This window comes from Oncorhynchus tshawytscha, linkage group LG30 (genome assembly GCF_018296145.1).
Source record: "Oncorhynchus tshawytscha isolate Ot180627B linkage group LG30, Otsh_v2.0, whole genome shotgun sequence".
Lineage (NCBI taxonomy): Eukaryota > Metazoa > Chordata > Actinopteri > Salmoniformes > Salmonidae > Oncorhynchus > Oncorhynchus tshawytscha.
The window spans coordinates 51,555,315-51,577,950 of record NC_056458.1 but is presented as its reverse complement, the minus strand read 5'-3'; the positions used below and the strand labels follow the sequence as shown (position 1 = coordinate 51,577,950).

Sequence of the window (22,636 nt, the reverse complement as noted above, 5' to 3'; positions counted from 1 at the left end):
AAGGGTTAATATAAGTAACAGTTATTGAATCATTTATAATATAATAACTAATGGTTAAGGAATATTTTATAAATGCATTGGGAACCATTATAAAATAGTTACCTTGGTCAAAACAGTGCGATAACTAGTCAGGGCCAAATAGTGAGCCACAATTTACATTGTGGTGGATATTTTAATCTTTAATAAAAGGATATTAACTTTCATAAAAACGTATCGATAAGGGAGCTGGTCACAATACACACACAAGTGAACAGAGTGAAAGCCCACTGGGTGGAGTGGAGCCTCTGGGTTATATACCATCTCAGGATAGGTCAGGAAAGGATAGGTCAGGATAGGTCAGGATAGGTCAGAACAGGTCAGGATAGGATAGGTCAGGATAGGTCAGGTCAGGATAGGTCAGGATAGGTCAGGTCATGATAGGTCAGGATAGGTCAGGACAGGTCAGGATAAGATAGGTCAGGATAGGTCAGGTCAGAACAGGTCAGGATAGGATAGGTCAGGATAGGTCAGGTCAGGATAGGTCAGGATAGGTCAGGTCATGATAGGTCAGGATAGGTCAGGACAGGTCAGGATAAGATAGGTCAGGATAGGTCAGGTCAGGATAGGATAGGTCAGGATAGGTCAGGATAGGTCAGGACAGGTCAGGATAGGTCAGGATAGGTCAGGACAGGTCAGGGTAGGTCAGGTCAGGTCAGGATAGGTCAGGATAGGTCAGGGTAGGTCAGGACAGTTCAGGATAGGTCAGGTCAGGATAGGTCAGGATAGGTCAGGATAGGTCAGGGTAGGTCAGGACAGGTCAGGAAAGGTCAGGATAGGTCAGGTCAGGATAGGTCAGGATAGGTCAGGTCAGGATAGGTCAGGATAGGTCAGGAAAGGTCAGGTCAGGATAGGATAGGTCAGGATAGGTCTGGACAGGTCAGCATAGGTCAGGACTGGTCAGGACAGGTCAGGACAGGATAAGTGCCACCTCAGAGATGACGTGATTCCAAACACCAAGCCCACACGTCCTGTACCAGCACTTGGTCTCCAGTACAAATAACTTTTGGTTTTGTTCAGTACCAGTTCAGTACCAGTTCAGTACCACTTAAAAGGACATTTCCTGCTCCTTAGTCTCCACCCTGCTAAAAAGGAAGCCGGGGGAAAGAACAATCTCCCCCAAGGACCAAGGAGGGGTTGACTGACTCACAGACATTGTGGAGACAAGTGATTGGTTCCCCATTACTCACGCCATCCCTTCACATGATTTAGAATAGGTAATGTTGTAGTGCCCCTCCCTCCATGTTGTAGTGCCCCTCCCTCCATGTTGTAGTGCCCCTCCCTTCATGTTGTAATGCCCCTCCCTCCATGTTGTAGTGCCCCTCCCTCCATGTTGTAGTGCCCCTCCCTCCATGTTGTAGTGCCCCTCCCTCCATGTTGTAGTGCCCCTCCCTTCATGTTGTAATGCCCCTCCCTCCATGTTGTAGTGCCCCTCCCTCCATGTTGTAGTGCCCCTCCCTCCATGTTGTAGTGCCCCTCCCTCCATGTTGTAGTGCCCCTCCCTCCATGTTGTAATGCCCCTCCCTCCATGTTGTAATGCCCCTCCCTCCATGTTGTAGTGCCCCTCCCTCCATGTTGTAGTGCCCCTCCCTCCATGTTGTAGTGCCCCTCCCTCTATGTTGTAGTGCCCCTCCCTCCATGTTGCAGTGCCCCTCCCTCCATGTTGTAGTGCCCCTCCCTCCATGTTGTAGTGCCCCTCCCTCCATGTTGTAGTGCCCCTCCCTCCATGTTGTAGTGCCCCTCCCTCCATGTTGTAGTGCCCCTCCCTCCATGTTGTAATGCCCCTCCCTCTATGTTGTAGTGCCCCTCCCTCCATGTTGTAATGCCCCTCCCTCCATGTTGTAATGCCCCTCCCTCCATGTTGTAGTGCCCCTCCCTCCATGTTGTAGTGCCCCTCCCTCCATGTTGTAGTGCCCCTCCCTCCATGTTGTAGTGCCCCTCCCTCCATGTTGTAGTGCCCCTCCCTCCATGTTGTAGTGCCCCTCCCTCCATGTTGTAGTGCCCCTCCCTCCATGTTGTAGTGCCCCTCCCTCCATGTTGTAGTGCCCCTCCCTCCATGTTGTAATGCCCCTCCCTCCATGTTGTAGTGCCCCTCCCTCCATGTTGTAGTGCCCCTCCCTCCATGTTGTAGTGCCCCTCCCTCCATGTTGTAGTGCCCCTCCCTCCATGTTGTAGTGCCCCTCCCTCCATGTTGTAGTGCCCCTCCCTGAATGTTGTATTGCCCCTCCCTCCATGTTGTAGTGCCCCTCCCTCCATGTTGTAATGCCCCTCCCTCTATGTTGTAGTGCCCCTCCCTCCATGTTGTAGTGCCCCTCCCTCCATGTTGTAGTGCCCCTCCCTCTATGTTGTAGTGCCCCTCCCTTGATGTTGTAGTGCCCCTCCCTCCATGTTGTAGTGCCCCTCCCTCCATGTTGTAGTGCCCCTCCCTCCATGTTGTAGTGCCCCTCCCTTCATGTTGTAGTGCCCCTCCCTCCATGTTGTAATGCCCCTCCCTCCATGTTTTAGTGCCCCTCCCTCCATGTTGTAGTGCCCTCCCTTCATGTTGTAATGCCCCTCCCTCCATGTTGTAGTGCCCCTCCCTCCATGTTGTAGTGCCCCTCCCTCCATGTTGTAGTGCCCCTCCCTTGATGTTGTAGTGCCCCTCCCTCCATGTTGTAGTGCCCCTCCCTCCATGTTGTAGTGCCCCTCCCTCCATGTTGTAGTGCCCCTCCCTCCATGTTGTAATGCCCCTTCCTCCATGTTGTAGTGCCCCTCCCTCCATGTTGTAGTGCCCCTCCCTCCATGTTGTAGTGCCCCTCCCTCCATGTTGTAGTGCCCCTCCCTCCATGTTGTAGTGCCCCTCCCTCCATGTTGTAGTGCCCCTCCCTCCATGTTGTAATGCCCCTCCCTCCATGTTGTAGTGCCCCTCCCTCCATGTTGTAGTGCCCCTCCCTCCATGTTGTAGTGCCCCTCCCTCCATGTTGTAGTGCCCCTCCCTCCATGTTGTAGTGCCCCTCCCTCCATGTTGTAGTGCCCCTCCCTCCATGTTGTAATGCCCCTCCCTCCATGTTGTAGTGCCCCTCCCTCCATGTTGTAGTGCCCCTCCCTCCATGTTGTAGTGCCCCTCCCTTCATGTTGTAGTGCCCCTCCCTCCATGTTGTAGTGCCCCTCCCTCCATGTTGAAGCGCCCCTCCCTCAATGTCCCAACCTGTTGTAGTTCTTTTTCCTCCCAGATCTGTTTGTGTTGCATTTTCAACTCAAGAAGTATAACTATGTTGGGATTAGGATAGTTCCTAATCTCGGTTAACCTCAAATTGAAGTATTTACGTTGTTTGTCCATGAGAGATTTGGGTAGTTCCTGTTTCCTGGTTCCTTATTCCCTTCCCAGAGAAATGTTATGTGAGGTTCTACCTAAACTGACCCACTGATAAGACACAGACACAAATACACACATCTCATCGTCATATTGTTCCTCCATGTCCCTACAGGATGCTCCACCACCTCTCAGAAGCACCGTAACTTTGTCTCTGAGCCGATGGGAAACCGGTCTGTGAGGGACGTACCCGGGATCGGACCTGTACAGGGCCGCAGGCTAGAGGAGCAGGGCATTTACAGGCAAGTGCACTACATAGGAATACAGTGCCATTACCAGGCAAGTGCACTACATAGGAATACAGTGCCATTACCAGGTAGGTGCACTACATAGGAATACGGTGTAATTACCAGGTAGGTGCACTACATAGGAATACAGTGCCATTACCAGGCAAGTGCACTACATAGGAATACGGTGTAATTACCAGGTAGGTGCACTACATAGGAATACAGTGCCATTACCAGGTAGGTGCACTACATAGGAATACGGTGTAATTACCAGATAGGTGCACTACATAGGAATACGGTGTAATTACCAGGTAGGTGCACTACATAGGAATACGGTGCCATTACCAGGTAGGTGCACTACATAGGAATACGGTGTAATTACCAGGTAGGTGCACTACATGTGTATAAAGCCAAGTTATTGTTACTCATTGTGTATTTATTAATACTTTATAATTAAACTTTTCTATTATTTATCTATGTTCTCTCTCTCTGCATTGTTTAGATGTATTTCCCTGTTAGTTATGCACAGTTTCAGAATATGTAGAACATTCTGGGAACTTTACCAGAACAGTAAATGACCCAGTTTTGTCTCTCCCAGAGCTGACCAGATGTTGGGCCAGTACCTGGTGAGTGGTCGGGACCAGGGCCGGTTCCAGGGCTATCTGAAAAATACCACAGGGGCCAACGCCAAGCAACAAAGTGATGCCTACAATGGAATGAGAGACTGGACCGACAACAATATGTAGAGGAGAGCATTCACTCACTATCTCTGCTCCTTTCTGCTTTTCTTCTCCCTAACTAGGACTCTTCAGACCTACCTAGGTCAACTTTCATCGAAAGCACATCAGCGGATGGACATAATGTATTGATAAGTAATATTGAGTAATAATAAAGTTGATAGTTGTTTATAAGACACTGCACTTCCTTCTGTTCTTCTTGTCATGTTCTTCAACGGGGACCCTGTCCCCTGGGACCCTGTCCCCAGGTTAAAGTGATCGTTTTGGAATAAATCTGGAATTCACTTTTTGTTGTTTTTCTGCTGTTCTTAATAATGGCTGTAATTGTCTTAAGAGTCAACATATTGTTACTCCTTGTGGAGTAGCGGGAATTATCTTATTAACCTTAATCTTCAAGGTCCAATGAAGATGTTTTATTTTTCATATGTCAATATCAAATCATTTCTGGGTAACAATTAAGTACTTTACTGTGATTGTTTTTAACTCTCTGAGAGAGGTGCCTAAATGGAGGAGCCTAATGGGAGGGAACCTGAAAATTAGCTGCTATTGGCAGAGAGGAGAGAGGAGGGCAAACTCTCACTATTGGTGATGTCACCAGGCAAGCATGCTGACATTTCAGGCAGTATTTTCAGACAGGTCTTAGACTAAAAGGGCATTATCATAATGTTCACAATGTCACAGTATTATTCCAACCTCACAGTGTAGAAATATACCTGTAACTGCCAGAATAAAGGAAACGCCAGCAAAGAGTCTTAATAATAATAATTATAACTTTATTCGTTTAGCACGTTTCAATACAATTAACAAAGTACTTCACATCATAAAATAATGAAATAAAATATAGCCACGAGCTATACAGGGTTCACAGGATGACAGAAAGGACACAAGATCCGTTGGGTAACTGAACAACACGCTATCATGATGGGTAACTAAACAACACTCTAGCATGATGGGTAACTAAACAACACTCTATCATGATGGGTAACTAAACAACACTCTATCATGATGGGTAACTAAACAACACTCTATCATGATGGGTAACTAAACAACACTCTATCATGATGGGTAACTAAACAACACTCTATCATGATGGGTAACTAAACAACACTCTATCATGATGGGTAACTAAACAAAACTCTAGCATGATGGGTAACTAAACAACACTATCATGATGGGTAACTAAACAACACTATCATGTTGGGTAACTAAACAACACTCTAACATGATGGGTAACTAAACAAAATTCTATAATGATGGGTAACTAAACACCACTCTATCATGATGGGTAACTAAACAACACTCTATCATGATGGGTAACTAAACAACACTCTATCATGATGGGTAACTAAACAACACTCTATCATGATGGGTAACTAAACAACACTCTATCATGATGGGTAACTAAACAACACTCTATCATGATGGGTAACTAAACAACACTCTATCATGATGGGTAACTAAACAACATTCTATCATGATGGGTAACTAAACAACACTCTATCATGATGGGTAACTAAACAACACTCTATCATGATGGGTAACTAAACAACACTATCATGTTGGGTAACTAAACAACACTCTATCATGATGGGTAACTAAACAAAATTCTATAATGATGGGTAACTAAACACCACTCTATCATGATGGGTAACTAAACAACACTCTATCATGATGGGTAACTAAACAACACTCTATCATGATGGGTAACTAAACAACATTCTATCATGATGGGTAACTAAACAACACTCTATCATGATGGGTAACTAAACAACTCTCTATCATGATGGGTAACTAAACAAACACTATATCATGATGGGTAACTAAACAACATTCTATCATGATGGGTAACTAAAAACACTCTATCATGATGGGTAACTAAACAACTCTCTATCATGATGGGTAACTAAACAAACACTATATCATGATGGGTAACTAAACAACACTCTATCATGATGGGTAACTAAACAACACTCTATCATGATGGGTAACTAAACAACACACTATCATGATGGGTAACTAAACAACACTCTATCATGATGGGTAACTAAACAACACTCTATCATGATGGGTAACTAAACAACACTCTATCATGATGGGTAACTAAACAACACTCTATCATGATGGGTAACTAAACAACACTCTATCATGATGGGTAACTAAACAACATTCTATCATGATGGGTAACTAAACAACACTCTATCATGATGGGTAACTAAACAACACTCTATCATGATGGGTAACTAAACAACACTCTATCATGATTTGTAACTAAACAACATTCTATCATGATGGGTAACTAAACAACTGTTCGTCTTTAGACATAGTTTCGGGCTTTTATTTTGAGAAATGAAAACTTTGGGCACGTCAGACAGGCAGAAATTCAGGAAAATAGACTGTGAGCTAAGATTAATAGTAAACTGTTAAATATTTAACTAAGAGTTAGACCTGCTAATGCTGAGTTTTTATGGTTTCCACTCTAACTTCCTGTCTGGGCGTTTGGTTAAGGAAGTGAGTTTTGCTAGAGATAGCTTGAGCTGACAATGGACTTGGTGATACAAATCTAAAAGCTGGCATTCTTTAGACAAGATGTGATGTGTGTGACCCGAGATATTGAGAGCCTGGAAGAGTTTAGAACAATTTCTCATTGTGTCTGGGAAACTAAGCCAGGTTTGAAGCAAAACAACATCCTGTCCAGGACATGGACAAAGGTGGCTTATTGGAACGGTAGAAATGACTGACTAAGCATTTAGAGCCTATATAAGATTGCTGTTTTTTCATTATCAGCTAAGCTCTCGGCAAAACAACTTAGAGTGTGCGATCAACGGTTTTATCATTGCAAAAATTAATCATATAATTAATCAATGTTGAATGAAGATGATTGTTTGAAAAATTGTCCAAGTCTCTCTATGTACTTAAATTTCCACTACAACGGTCCGTCACGGGATGGTGTGTCACAGCATCATTTGACATCATTGGACTGAGCTTGTTGTCATTGCAGGCAATCTCAACGCCATGCGTTACAGGAAGACATCCTCCTCCCTCGTGTGGTACCCTTCCTGCAGGCTCATCCTGACATGACCCTCCAGCATGACAATGCCACCAGCCATACTGCTCGTTCTGTGCGTGATTTCCTACAAGACCGGAATGCCAGTGTTCTGCCAAGGCCAGCGAAGAGCCCGGATCTCAAACCCATTAAGCACGTCTGGGACCTGTTGGATTGGAGGGTGAGGGCTAGGGCTGGTGTACACTGCAGTACTTAATGCAGCTGGAGGCTACACCAGATACTGACTGTTAGTTTTTATTTTGACTCCCTTTGTTCAGGGACACATTATTCAGTTTCTGTTAGTCACATGTCTGTGGAACATGTTAAGTTTATGTCTCAGATGGTGTCTCTCTGTTTCTGTCTGGATGGATGGAGAGTTCAGTTCAATATAACTTGCTGAGGTGTCTCTCTGTCTTGTTTTTCTGTCTGCAGTCTACTGTTGTCAAAACACGGTAGCAAACAGTAGCGAAACATTTCCCAAAGGAAGCGTCATGCAACAAAAACCAAGAGTTTCTATTGGACAATTTCGTTCTGAAGGCCCCTCTCCCCGCGTTGTTAATTTTGTTTCCTTTTTGTTTCCTAGTGAACACACATTGAGCTCCACCTCCTCCTTCCTGAACAGAAACTAAGAGAAATGTTAAGTTATGATTTCCTGAAGATGGGTGGGGGCAAATGCAGCGTGTTTATAACAATCTGCCATTAACAACGCGGGGAGAGGGGCCTTCAGAACGAAATTGTCCAATAGAAACTCTTGGTTTTTGTTGCATGATGCTTCCTTTGGGAAATGTTTCGCTACTGTTTGCTACAGTGTTCAGACAACAGTAGACTGCAGACAGAAAAACAAGACAGAGAGACACCTCAGCAAGTTATATTGAACTGAACTCTCCCTCCATCCAGACAGAAACAGAGAGACACCTCGTCAAGTTATATTGAACTCTCCATCCTCCTTTTTTCTTAAAAATGATTACACAAACTTCTTGCAACCAATTTAATGTTATATATTTGGGGGATACAACCTTTCCAGCTCTGCCTATTTTGTTGTGAAGAGAGAGAATCATTAGATCATTTGTTTTGGTACCGTCCTTATGTAGCTAGTTTTGGTCGCAGATTCAGGAATGGCTGAAGATTTGTAATATTTACCTGGAGCTAACTCTGCAGACAGCACTTCTGGGTGAACTGGAAAGTCATAGTCAATCAATCGAAAATGTTATAATTATTGTAGAATTTTTTAAAAATCTTTCATTTACAATCCGTAGAAACAATGAGAATAGACACTTTTTTGAAACATCATTGCACTGTTGAACAATATATGGCAAATAGAAATCCAATATGAATGGTGTTAAGAGAGATAGATGGGAGGCTGACTGGAAATGACTAATAACAACAAGATAACTCATGTAAAACATAATGTGTCCTTATAACAACAAGATAACGCATGTAAAACATAGCGTGTCTGTAAAACATATTTAGGTTTTAAGAACTTTTGTGAAAGAGCCCAGTTTGAAAGATATGGCAAATAGAAATCTGATGGACATCAGAAATAGATGGGAGAGGTTGAGGGTAGAGGAAGGACATCCGTAATAGAGGTTGAGGGTAGAGGAAGGACATCAGTAATAGATGGTTGAGGGTAGTGGAAGGACATCAGTAATAGATGGTTGAGGGTAGAGGAAGGACATCAGTAATAGATGGTTGAGGGTAGAGGAAGGACATCAGAAATAGATGGGAGAGGTTGAGGGTAGAGGAAGGACATCAGTAATAGATGGGAGGGGGTAGAGGAAGGACATCCGTAATAGAGGTTGAGGGTAGAGGAAGGACATCAGTAATAGATGGTTGAGGGTAGAGGAAGGACATCAGTAATAGATGGTTGAGGGTAGAGGAAGGACATCAGTAATAGATGAGAGAGGTTGAGGGTAGAGGAAGAACATCAGTAATAGATGGTTGAGGGTAGAGGAAGGACATCAGTAATAGATGAGAGAGGTTGAGGGTAGAGGAAGGACATCAGTAATAGATGGTTGAGGGTAGAGGAAGGACATCAGTAATAGATGGTTGAGGATAGAGGAAGGACATCAGTAGTAGATGGGAGAGGTTGAGGGTAGAGGAAGGACATCAGTAATAGATGGGAGAGGGTAGAGGAAGGACATCAGTAATAGATGGGAGAGGTTGAGGGTAGAGGAAGGACATCAGTAATAGATGGGAGAGGGTAGAGGAAGGACATCAGTAATAGATAGGAGAGGGTAGAGGAAGGACATCAGTAATAGATGGTTGAGGGTAGAGGAAGGACATCAGTAATAGATGGTTGAGGGTAGAGGAAGGACATCAGTAATAGATGGGAGAGGTTGAGGGTAGAGGAAGGACATCAGTAATAGATGGGAGAGGTTGAGGGTAGAGGAAGGACAGGAGTAAAAACTAACATCATAAAACTATTGTAAATTAGACTCTATAAAATGTACATAATATGTGTAAGCTGAAAAGTTGTTGTCCAGCAGTTTTCTCCAAGTGGGGGTGGTAGGGTTGGAGGGTAATATAAAATAAAATAAAAGATCTTTGCAGGATGTAGCTTAGTTACATAACACTATTGTGAACCTACGGTCATTATTAGGTAACACTTTACAGTAAGGTAACATTTGTAAAGGGTTAATATAAGTAACAGTTATTGAATCATTTATAATATAATAACTAATGGTTATGGAATCATTTATAATAACTAACGGTTATGGAATCATTTATAATATAATAACTAACGGTTATGGAGTCATTTATAATATAATAACTAACGGTTATGGAATCATTTATAATAACTAACGGTTATGAATCATTTATAATAACCAACGGTTATGGAATCATTTATAATATAATAACTAACGGTTATGAATCATTTACAATACAATAACTAACGGTTAAGGAATATTTTATAAATGCATTGGGAACCATTATAAAATAGTTACCTTGGTCAAAATAGTGCGATAACTAGTCAGGGCCAAATAGTGAGCCACAATTTACATTGTGGTGGATATTTTAATCTTTAATAAAAGGATATTAACTTTAATAAAAACGTATCGATAAGGGAGCTGGTCACAATACACACACAAGTGAACAGAGTGAAAGCCCACTGGGTGGAGTGGAGCCTCTGGGTTATATACCATCTCAGGATAGGTCAGGAAAGGATAGGTCAGGATAGGTCAGGATAGGTCAGAACAGGTCAGGATAGGTCAGGATAGGATAGGTCAGGAAAGGTCAGGTCAGGATAGGTCAGGATAGGTCAGGATAGGTCAGGTCAGGATAGGTCAGGATAGGTCAGAACAGGTCAGGATAGGATAGGTCAGGATAGGTCAGGTCAGGATAGGTCAGGATAGGTCAGGTCATGATAGGTCAGGATAGGTCAGAACAGGTCAGGATAGGATAGGTCAGGATAGGTCAGGTCAGGATAGGTCAGGATAGGTCAGAACAGGTCAGGATAGGATAGGTCAGGATAGGTCAGGATAGGTCAGAACAGGTCAGGATAGGATAGGTCAGGATAGGTCAGGATAGGATAGGTCAGGATAGGTCAGGTCAGGATAGGTCAGGAAAGGTCAGGTCAGGATAGGTCAGGATAGGTCAGGTCAGGATAGGTCAGGATAGGTCAGAACAGGTCAGGATAGGATAGGTCAGTATAGGTCAGGTCAGGATAGGTCAGGATAGGTCAGGTCATGATAGGTCAGGCTAGGTCAGGATAGGTCAGGACAGGTCAGGATAGGTCAGGATAGGTCAGGTCAGGATAAGATAGGTCAGGATAGGTCAGGTCAGGATAGGATAGGTCAGGATAGGTCAGGATAGGTCAGGACAGGTCAGGATAGGTCAGGATAGGTCAGGACAGGTCAGGATAGGTCAGGGTAGGTCAGGTCAGGTCAGGATAGGTCAGGATAGGTCAGGGTAGGTCAGGACAGGTCAGGAAAGGTCAGGATAGGTCAGGTCAGGATAGGTCAGGATAGGTCAGGGTAGGTCAGGACAGGTCAGGAAAGGTCAGGAAAGGTCAGGATAGGTCAGGTCAGGATAGGTCAGGATAGGTCAGGATAGGTCAGGGTAGGTCAGGTCAGGTCAGGATAGGCCAGGATAGGTCAGGGTAGGTCAGGACAGGTCAGGAAAGGTCAGGATAGGTCAGGTCAGGATAGGTCAGGATAGGTCAGGATAGGTCAGGGTAGGTCAGGACAGGTCAGGAAAGGTCAGGATAGGTCAGGTCAGGATAGGTCAGGATAGGTCAGGTCAGGATAGGTCAGGATAGGTCAGGAAAGGTCAGGTCAGGATAGGATAGGTCAGGATAGGTCTGGACAGGTCATGATAGCTCAGGACAGGTCAGGATAGGTCAGGACAGGTCAGGATAGGTCAGAATAGGTCAGAATTGGTCAGGTCAGGACAGGATAGGTCAGGACAGGTCAGGATAGGTCAGGACAGGTCAGGATAGGTCAGAATAGGTCAGAATTGGTCAGGTCAGGACAGGATAGGTCAGGACAGGTCAGGATAGGTCAGGTCAGGATAGATCAGGATAGGTCTGGACAGGTCAGCATAGGTCAGGACTGGTCAGGACAGGTTAGGACAGGATGAGTGCCACCTCAGAGATGACGTGATTCCAAACACCAAGCCCACACGTCCTGTACCAGCACTTGGTCTCCAGTACAAATAACTTTTGGTTTTGTTCAGTACCAGTTCAGTACCAGTTCAGTACCACTTAAAAGGACATTTCCTGCTCCTTAGTCTCCACCCTGCTAAAAAGGAAGCCGGGGGAAAGAACAATCTCCCCCAAGGACCAAGGAGGGGTTGACTGACTCACAGACATTGTGGAGACAAGTGATTGGTTCCCCATTACTCACGCCATCCCTTCACATGATTTAGAATAGGTAAAGACATATTCACATATGGAAGCAATGTTGTAGTGCCCCTCCCTCCATGTTGTAGTGCCCCTCCCTCTATGTTGTAATGCCCCTCCCTCCATGTTGTAGTGCCCCTCCCTCCATGTTGTAGTGCCCCTCCCTCCATGTTGTAGTGCCCCTCCCTTGATGTTGTAGTGCCCCTCCCTCCATGTTGTAGTGCCCTCCCTCCATGTTGTAGTGCCCCTCCCTCCATGTTGTAGTGCCCCTCCCTCCATGTTGTAATGCCCTCCCTCCATGTTGTAGTGCCCCTCCCTCCATGTTGTAGTGCCCTCCCTCCATGTTGTAGTGCCCCTCCCTCCATGTTGTAGTGCCCCTCCCTCCATGTTGTAGTGCCCCTCCCTCCATGTTGTAGTGCCCCTCCCTCCATGTTGTAGTGCCCCTCCCTCCATGTTGTAATGCCCCTCCCTCCATGTTGTAGTGCCCCTCCCTCCATGTTGTAGTGCCCCTCCCTCCATGTTGTAGTGCCCTCCCTCCATGTTGTAGTGCCCCTCCCTCCATGTTGTAGTGCCCCTCCCTCCATGTTGTAGTGCCCCTCCCTCCATGTTGTAATGCCCCTCCCTCCATGTTGTAGTGCCCCTCCCTCCATGTTGTAGTGCCCCTCCCTCCATGTTGTAGTGCCCCTCCCTCCATGTTGTAGTGCCCCTCCCTCCATGTTGTAGTGCCCCTCCCTCCATGTTGTAGTGCCCCTCCCTCCATGTTGTAGTGCCCCTCCCTCCATGTTGTAATGCCCCTCCCTCCATGTTGTAGTGCCCCTCCCTCCATGTTGTAGTGCCCCTCCCTCCATGTTGTAGTGCCCCTCCCTCCATGTTGTAGTGCCCCTCCCTCCATGTTGTAGTGCCCCTCCCTCCATGTTGTAATGCCCCTCCCTCCATGTTGTAATGCCCCTCCCTCCATGTTGTAGTGCCCCTCCCTCCATGTTGTAGTGCCCCTCCCTCCATGTTGTAGTGCCCCTCCTCCATGTTGTAGTGCCCCTCCCTCCATGTTGTAGTGCCCCTCCCTCCATGTTGTAGTACCCCTCCCTCCATGTTGTAGTGCCCCTCCCTCCATGTTGTATTGCCCCTCCTCCATGTTGTAGTGCCCCTCCCTCCATGTTGTAATGCCCCTCCCTCTATGTTGTAGTGCCCCTCCCTCCATGTTGTAGTGCCCCTCCCTCCATGTTGTAGTGCCCCTCCCTCTATGTTGTAGTGCCCCTCCCTTGATGTTGTAGTGCCCCTCCCTCCATGTTGTAGTGCCCCTCCCTCCATGTTGTAGTGCCCCTCCCTCCATGTTGTAATGCCCCTCCCTCTATGTTGTAGTGCCCCTCCCTTGATGTTGTAGTGCCCCTCCCTCCATGTTGTAATGCCCCTCCCTCCATGTTGTAGTGCCCCTCCCTCCATGTTGTAGTGCCCCTCCCTCCATGTTGTAATGCCCCTCCCTCCATGTTGTAGTGCCCCTCCCTCCATGTTGTAGTGCCCCTCCCTCCATGTTGTAGTGCCCCTCCCTCCATGTTGTAGTGCCCCTCCCTCCATGTTGTAGTGCCCCTCCCTCCATGTTGTAATGCCCCTCCCTCCATGTTGTAGTGCCCCTCCCTCCATGTTGTAGTGCCCCTCCCTCCATGTTGTAGTGCCCCTCCCTCCATGTTGTAGTGCCCCTCCCTCCATGTTGTAGTGCCCCTCCCTCCATGTTGTAATGCCCCTCCCTCCATGTTGTAGTGCCCCTCCCTCCATGTTGTAGTGCCCCTCCCTCCATGTTGTAGTGCCCCTCCCTCCATGTTGTAGTGCCCCTCCCTCCATGTTGTAGTGCCCCTCCCTCCATGTTGTAGTGCCCCTCCCTCCATGTTGTAGTGCCCCTCCCTCCATGTTGTATTGCCCCTCCCTCCATGTTGTAGTGCCCCTCCCTCCATGTTGTAATGCCCCTCCCTCTATGTTGTAGTGCCACTCCCTCCATGTTGTAGTGCCCCTCCCTCCATGTTGTAGTGCCCCTCCCTCTATGTTGTAGTGCCCCTCCCTTGATGTTGTAGTGCCCCTCCCTCCATGTTGTAGTGCCCCTCCCTCCATGTTGTAGTGCCCCTCCCTCCATGTTGTAATGCCCCTCCCTCTATGTTGTAGTGCCCCTCCCTTGATGTTGTAGTGCCCCTCCTTCCATGTTGTAATGCCCCTCCCTCCATGTTGTAGTGCCCCTCCCTCCATGTTGTAGTGCCCCTCCCTCCATGTTGTAATGCCCCTCCCTCCATGTTGTAGTGCCCCTCCCTTCATGTTGTAATGCCCCTCCCTCCATGTTGTAGTGCCCCTCCCTCCATGTTGTAGTGCCCCTCCCTCCATTTTGTAGTGCCCCTCCCTCCATGTTGTAGTGCCCCTCCCTCCATGTTGTAGTGCCCCTCCCTCCATGTTGTAGTGCCCCTCCCTCCATGTTGTAGAGCCCCTCCCTCCATGTTGTAGTGCCCCTCCCTCCATGTTGTAGTGCCCCTCCCTCCATGTTGTAGTGCCCCTCCCTTCATGTTGTAATGCCCCTCCCTCCATGTTGTAGTGCCCCTCCCTCTATGTTGTAGTGCCCCTCCCTCCATGTTGTAGTGCCCCTCCCTCCATGTTGTAGTGCCCCTCCCTCCATGTAGTGGTGCCCCTCCCTCTATGTTGTAATGCCCCTCCCTCCATGTTGTAGTGCCCCTCCCTTCATGTTGTAATGCCCCTCCCTCCATGTTGTAGTGCCCCTCCCTCCATGTTGTAGTGCCCCTCCCTCCATGTTGTAGTGCCCCTCCCTCCATGTTGTAGTGCCCCTCCCTCCATGTTGTAGTGCCCCTCCCTCCATGTTGTAGTGCCCCTCCCTCCATGTTGTAGAGCCCCTCCCTCCATGTTGTAGTGCCCCTCCCTCCATGTTGTAGTGCCCCTCCCTCCATGTTGTAGTGCCCCTCCCTTCATGTTGTAGTGCCCCTCCCTTGATGTTGTAGTGCCCCTCCCTCCATGTTGTAGTGCCCCTCCCTCCATGTTGTAGTGCCCCTCCCTCCATGTTGTCATGCCCCTCCCTCTATGTTGTAGTGCCCCTCCCTCCATGTTGTAGTGCCCCTCCCTCCATGTTGTAATGCCCCTCCCTCTATGTTGTAGTGCCCCTCCCTTGATGTTGTAGTGCCCCTCCCTCTATGTTGTAGTGCCCCTCCCTCCATGTTGTAGTGCCCCTCCCTCCATGTTGTAGTGCCCCTCCCTCTATGTTGTAGTGCCCCTCCCTTGATGTTGTAGTGCCCCTCCCTCCATGTTGTAGTGCCCCTCCCTCCATGTTGTAATGCCCCTCCCTCCATGTTGTAGTGCCCCTCCCTCTATGTTGTAGTGCCCCTCCCTTGATGTTGTAGTGCCCCTCCCTCCATGTTGTAGTGCCCCTCCCTCCATGTTGTAGTGCCCCTCCCTCCATGTTGTAGTGCCCCTCCCTTGATGTTGTAGTGCCCCTCCCTCCATGTTGTAGTGCCCCTCCCTCCATGTTGTAATGCCCCTCCCTCCATGTTGTAGTGCCCCTCCCTCTATGTTGTAGTGCCCCTCCCTTGATGTTGTAGTGCCCCTCCCTCCATGTTGTAGTGCCCCTCCCTCCATGTTGTAGTGCCCCTCCCTCCATGTTGTAATGCCCCTCCCTCCATGTTGTAATGCCCCTCCCTCCATGTTGTAGTGCCCCTCCCTCCATGTTGTAGTGCCCCTCCCTCTATGTTGTAGTGCCCCTCCCTCCATGTTGTAGTGCCCCTCCCTCCATGTTGTAGTGCCCCTCCCTCCATGTTGTAGTGCCCCTCCCTTGATGTTGTAGTGCCCCTCCCTCCATGTTGTAGTGCCCCTCCCTCCATGTTGTAGTGCCCCTCCCTCTATGTTGTAGTGCCCCTCCCTCCATGTTGTAGTGCCCCTCCCTCCATGTTGTAGTGCCCCTCCCTTGATGTTGTAATGCCCCTCCCTCCATGTTGTAATGCCCCTCCCTCCATGTTGTAGTGCCCCTCCCTCCATGTTGTAGTGCCCCTCCCTCTATGTTGTAGTGCCCCTCCCTCCATGTTGTAGTGCCCCTCCCTCCATGTTGTAGTGCCCCTCCCTCCATGTTGTAGTGCCCCTCCCTCTATGTTGTAGTGCCCCTCCCTCCATGTTGTAGTGCCCCTCCCTCCATGTTGTAATGCCCCTCCCTCCATGTTGTAATGCCCCTCCCTCCATGTTGTAGTGCCCCTCCCTCCATGTTGTAGTGCCCCTCCCTTGATGTTGTAATGCCCCTCCCTCCATGTTGTAGTGCCCCTCCCTCCATGTTGTAGTGCCCCTCCCTCCATGTTGTAGTGCCCCTCCCTTGATGTTGTAGTGCCCCTCCCTCCATGTTGTAGTGCCCCTCCCTCCATGTTGTAGTGCCCCTCCCTCCATGTTGTAATGCCCCTCCCTCCATGTTGTAGTGCCCTCCCTCCATGTTGTAGTGCCCCTCCCTCCATGTTGTAGTGCCCCTCCCTCCATGTTGTAGTGCCCCTCCCTCCATGTTGTAGTGCCCCTCCCTCCATGTTGTAGTGCCCCTCCCTCCATGTTGTAGTGCCCCTCCCTCCATGTTGTAGTGCCCCTCCCTCCATGTTGTAGTGCCCCTCCCTCCATGTTGTAGTGCCCCTCCCTCCATGTTGTAGTGCCCCTCCCTCCATGTTGTAGTGCCCCTCCCTCCATGTTGTAGTGCCCCTCCCTCCATGTTGTAGTGCCCCTCCCTCCATGTTGTAGTGCCCCTCCCTCCATGTTGTAGTGCCCCTCCCTCCATGTTGTAGTGCCCCTCCCTCCATGTTGTAGTGCCCCTCCCTCCATGTTGTAGTGCCCCTCCCTCCATGTTGTAGTGCCCCTCCCTCCATGTTGTAGTGCCCTCCCTCCATGTTGTATTGCCCCTCCCTCCATGTTGTAGTGCCCCTCCCTCCATGTTGTAATGCCCCTCCCTCTATGTTGTAGTGCCCCTCCCTCCATGTTGTAGTGCCCTCCCTCCATGTTGTAGTGCCCCTCCCTCTATGTTGTAGTGCCCCTCCCTTGATGTTGTAGTGCCCCTCCCTCCATGTTGTAGTGCCCCTCCCTCCATGTTGTAGTGCCCCTCCCTCCATGTTGTAATGCCCCTCCCTCTATGTTGTAGTGCCCCTCCCTTGATGTTGTAGTGCCCCTCCCTTGATGTTGTAATGCCCCTCCCTCCATGTTGTAGTGCCCCTCCCTCCATGTTGTAGTGCCCCTCCCTCCATGTTGTAGTGCCCCTCCCTTGATGTTGTAGTGCCCCTCCCTCCATGTTGTAGTGCCCCTCCCTCCATGTTGTAGTGCCCCTCCCTCCATGTTGTAGTGCCCCTCCCTCCATGTTGTAGTGCCCCTCCCTCCATGTTGTAGTGCCCCTCCCTCCATGTTGTAGTGCCCCTCCCTCCATGTTGTAGTGCCCCTCCCTCCATGTTGTAGTGCCCCTCCCTCCATGTTGTAGTGCCCCTCCCTCCATGTTGTAGTGCCCCTCCCTCCATGTTGTAGTGCCCCTCCCTCCATGTTGTAGTGCCCCTCCCTCCATGTTGTAGTGCCCCTCCCTCCATAGTGCCCCTCCCTCCATGTGTGTGCCCCTCCCTCCTGCCCCTCCCTCCATGTTGTAGTGCCCCTCCCTCCATGTTGTAGTGCCCCTCCCTCCATGTTGTAGTGCCCCTCCCTCCATGTTGTAGTGCCCTCCCTCCATGTTGTAGTGCCCCTCCCTCCATGTTGTAGTGCCCCTCCCTCCCCCTCCCTCCATGTTGTAGTGCCCCTCCCTCCATGCCCCTCCCTCCATGTTGTAGTGCCCCTCCCTCCATGTTGTAGTGCCCCTCCCTCCATGTTGAAGCGCCCCTCCCTCAATGTCCCAACCTGTTGTAGTTCTTTTTACTCCCAGATCTGTTTGTGTTGCATTTTCAACTCAAGAAGTATAACTATGTTGGGATTAGGATAGTTCCTAATCTCGGTTAACCTCAAATTGAAGTATTTACGTTGTTTGTCCATGAGAGATTTGGGTAGTTCCTGTTTCCTGGTTCCTTATTCCCTTCCCAGAGAAATGTTATGTGAGGTTCTACCTAAACTGACCCACTGATAAGACACAGACACAAATACACACATCTCATCGTCATATTGTTCCTCCATGTCCCTACAGGATGCTCCACCACCTCTCAGAAGCACCGTAACTTTGTCTCTGAGCCGATGGGAAACCGGTCTGTGAGGGACGTACCCGGATCGGACCTGTACAGGGCCGCAGGCTAGAGGAGCAGGGCATTAACAGGCAAGTGCACTACATAGGAATACAGTGCCATTACCAGGCAAGTGCACTACATAGGAATACAGTGCCATTACCAGGTAGGTGCACTACATAGGAATACGGTGTAATTACCAGGTAGGTGCACTACATAGGAATACGGTGTAATTACCAGGTAGGTGCACTACATAGGAATACGGTGTAATTACCAGGTAGGTGCACTACATAGGAATACGGTGTAATTACCAGGTAGGTGCACTACATAGGAATACGGTGTAATTACCAGGTAGGTGCACTACATGTGTATAAAGCCAAGTTATTGTTACTCATTGTGTATTTATTAATACTTTATAATTAAACTTTTCTATTATTTATCTATGTTCTCTCTCTCTGCATTGTTTAGATGTATTTCCCTGTTAGTTATGCACAGTTTCAGAATATGTAGAACATTCTGGGAACTTTACCAGAACAGTAAATGACCCAGTTTTGTCTCTCCCAGAGCTGACCAGATGTTGGGCCAGTACCTGGTGAGTGGTCGGGACCAGGGCCGGTTCCAGGGCTATCTGAAAAATACCACAGGGGCCAACGCCAAGCAACAAAGTGATGCCTACAATGGAATGAGAGACTGGACCGACAACAATATGTAGAGGAGAGCATTCACTCACTATCTCTGCTCCTTTCTGCTTTTCTTCTCCCTAACTAGGACTCTTCAGACCTACCTAGGTCAACTTTCATCGAAAGCACATCAGCGGATGGACATAATGTATTGATAAGTAATATTGAGTAATAATAAAGTTGATAGTTGTTTATAAGACACTGCACTTCCTTCTGTTCTTCTTGTCATGTTCTTCAACGGGGACCCTGTCCCCAGGTTAAAGTGATCGTTTTGGAATAAATCTGGAATTCACTTTTTGTTGTTTTTCTGCTGTTCTTAATAATGGCTGTAATTGTCTTAAGAGTCAACATATTGTTACTCCTTGTGGAGTAGCAGGGAATTATCTTATTAACCTTAATCTTCAAGGTCCAATGAAGATGTTTTATTTTTTCATATGTCAATATCAAATCATTTCTGGGTAACAATTAAGTACTTTACTGTGATTGTTTTTAACTCTCTGAGAGAGGTGCCTAAATGGAGGAGCCTAATGGGAGGGAACCTGAAAATTAGCTGCTATTGGCAGAGAGGAGAGAGGAGGGCAAACTCTCACTATTGGTGATGTCACCAGGCAAGCATGCTGACATTTCAGGCAGTATTTTCAGACAGGTCTTAGACTAAAAGGGCATTATCATAATGTTCACAATGTCACAGTATTATTCCAACCTCACAGTGTAGAAATATACCTGTAACTGCCAGAATAAAGGAAACGCCAGCAAAGAGTCTTAATAATAATAATTATAACTTTATTCGTTTAGCACGTTTCAATACAATTAACAAAGTACTTCACATCATAAAATAATGAAATAAAATATAGCCACGAGCTATACAGGGTTCACAGGATGACAGAAAGGACACAAGATCCGTTGGGTAACTGAACAACACGCTATCATGATGGGTAACTAAACAACACTCTAGCATGATGGGTAACTAAACAACTCTCTATCATGATGGGTAACTAAACAACACTCTATCATGATGGGTAACTAAACAACACTCTATCATGATGGGTAACTAAACAACATTCTATCATGATGGGTAACTAAACAACACTCTATCATGATGGGTAACTAAACAACACACTATCATGATGGGTAACTAAACAACACTCTATAATGATGGGAAACTAAACAACACTCTATCATGATGGGTAACTAAACAACACTCTATCATGATGGGTAACTAAACAACACTATCATGATGGGTAACTAAACAACACTCTATCATGATGGGTAACTAAACAACACTCTATCATGATGGGTAACTAAACAACACTCTATCATGATGGGTAACTAAACAACACTCTATCATGATGGGTAACTAAACAACACTCTATCATGATGGGTAACTAAACAACACTCTATCATGATGGGTAACTAAACAACACTCTATCATGATGGGTAACTAAACAAAACTCTAGCATGATGGGTAACTAAACAAAATTCTATAATGATGGGTAACTAAACACCACCCTATTATGATGGGTAACTAAACAACAATCTATCATGATGGGTAACTAAACAACACTATCATGTTGGGTAACTAAACAACACTCTATCATGATGGGTAACTAAACAACATTCTATCATGATGGGTAACTAAACAAACACTCTATCATGATGGGTAACTAAACAACACTATCATGATGGGTAACTAAACAACACTCTATCATGATGGGTAACTAAACAACACTCTATCATGATGGGTAACTAAACAAAACTCTAGCATGATGGGTAACTAAACAACACTATCATGATGGGTAACTAAACAACACTCTATCATGATGGGTGACTAAACAACACTATCATGATGGGTAACTAAACAACACTCTATCATGATGGTTAACTAAACAACACTATCATGATGGGTAACTACACAACACTATCATGTTGGGTAACTAAACAACACTCTATCATGATGGGTAACTAAACAAAATTCTATCACGATGGGTAACTAAACAACATTCTATCACGATGGGTAACTAAACAACACTCTATCATGATGGGTAAATAAACAAACAGTCTATCATGATGGGTAACTAAACAACACTCTATCATGATGGGTAACTAAACAAAATTCTATCACGATGGGTAACTAAACAACATTCTATCACGATGGGTAACTAAACAACACTCTATCATGATGGGTAACTAAACAACAGTCTATCATGATGGGTAACTAAACAACACTATCATGATGGGTAACTAAACAACACTCTGTCATGATGGGTAACTAAACAACACTCTGTAATGATGGGTAACTAAACAACATTCTCTCATGATGGGTAACTAAACAACATTCTATCATGATGGGTAACTAAATAACACTCTATCATGATGGATAACTAAACAACACTCTATCATGATGGGTAACTAAACAACACTCTATCATGATGGGTAACTAAACAACACTCTATCATGATGGGTAACTAAACAACACTCTATCATGATGGGTAACTAAACAACACTCTATCATGATGGGTAACTAAACAAACACTCTATCATGATGGGTAACTAAACAACACTCTATCATGATGGGTAACTAAACAACACTCTATCATGATGGGTAACTAAACAACACTCTATCATGATGGGTAACTAAACAACACTCTATCATGATGGGTAACTAAACAACACTCTATCATGATGGGTAACTAAACAACACTCTGTCATGATGGGTAACTAAACAACATTCTATCATGATGGGTAACTAAACAACATTCTATAATGATGGGTAACTAAACGACTCTCTATCATGATGGGTAACTAAACAACACTCTATCATGATGGGTAACTAAACAAACACTCTATCATGATGGGTAACTAAACAACACTCTATCATGATGGGTAACTAAACAACACTATCATGATGGGTAACTAAACAACTCTCTGTCATGATGGGTAACTAAACAACACTATCATGATGGGTAACTAAACTTTAAACAATGCTACCCACATTATTCATCTCATATGCATACGTATATACTGTCCTCTATATCATCGACTGCATCCTTATGTAATACATGATGGGTAGCCACTTTAAACACTTTGTTTACATACTCATCTCATATGTATATACTGTACTCGATACCATCTACTGTATCTTGCCTATGCTGCTCTGTACCATCACTCATTCATATATCCTTATGTACATATTCTTTATCCCCTTACACTGTGTATAAGACAGTAGTTTTGGAATTGTTAGTTAGATTACTTGTTGGTTATTACTGCATTGTCGGAACTAAAAGCACAAGCATTTCGCTAAACATTAACATCTGCTAACCATGTGTATGTGACAAATAAATTTGATTTGATTTGATTTAAACAACACTCTATCATGATGGGTAACTAAACAACACTCTATCATGATGGGTAACTAAACAACACTCTAGCATGATGGGTAACTAAACAACACTATCATGATGGGTAACTAAACAGCACTATCATGTTGGGTAACTAAACAACACTCTATCATGATGGGTAACTAAACAACACTC

The 22,636-nt window shown here is 46.4% G+C and overlaps 1 pseudogene; it reads left to right on the top strand.

Annotated features, from left to right (window-relative positions):
• The first annotated feature begins 18,328 nt into the window (after positions 1-18,328).
• Positions 18,329-19,302, top strand: LOC121841376 (annotated as a pseudogene).
• The last annotated feature ends 3,334 nt before the right edge of the window (positions 19,303-22,636 follow it).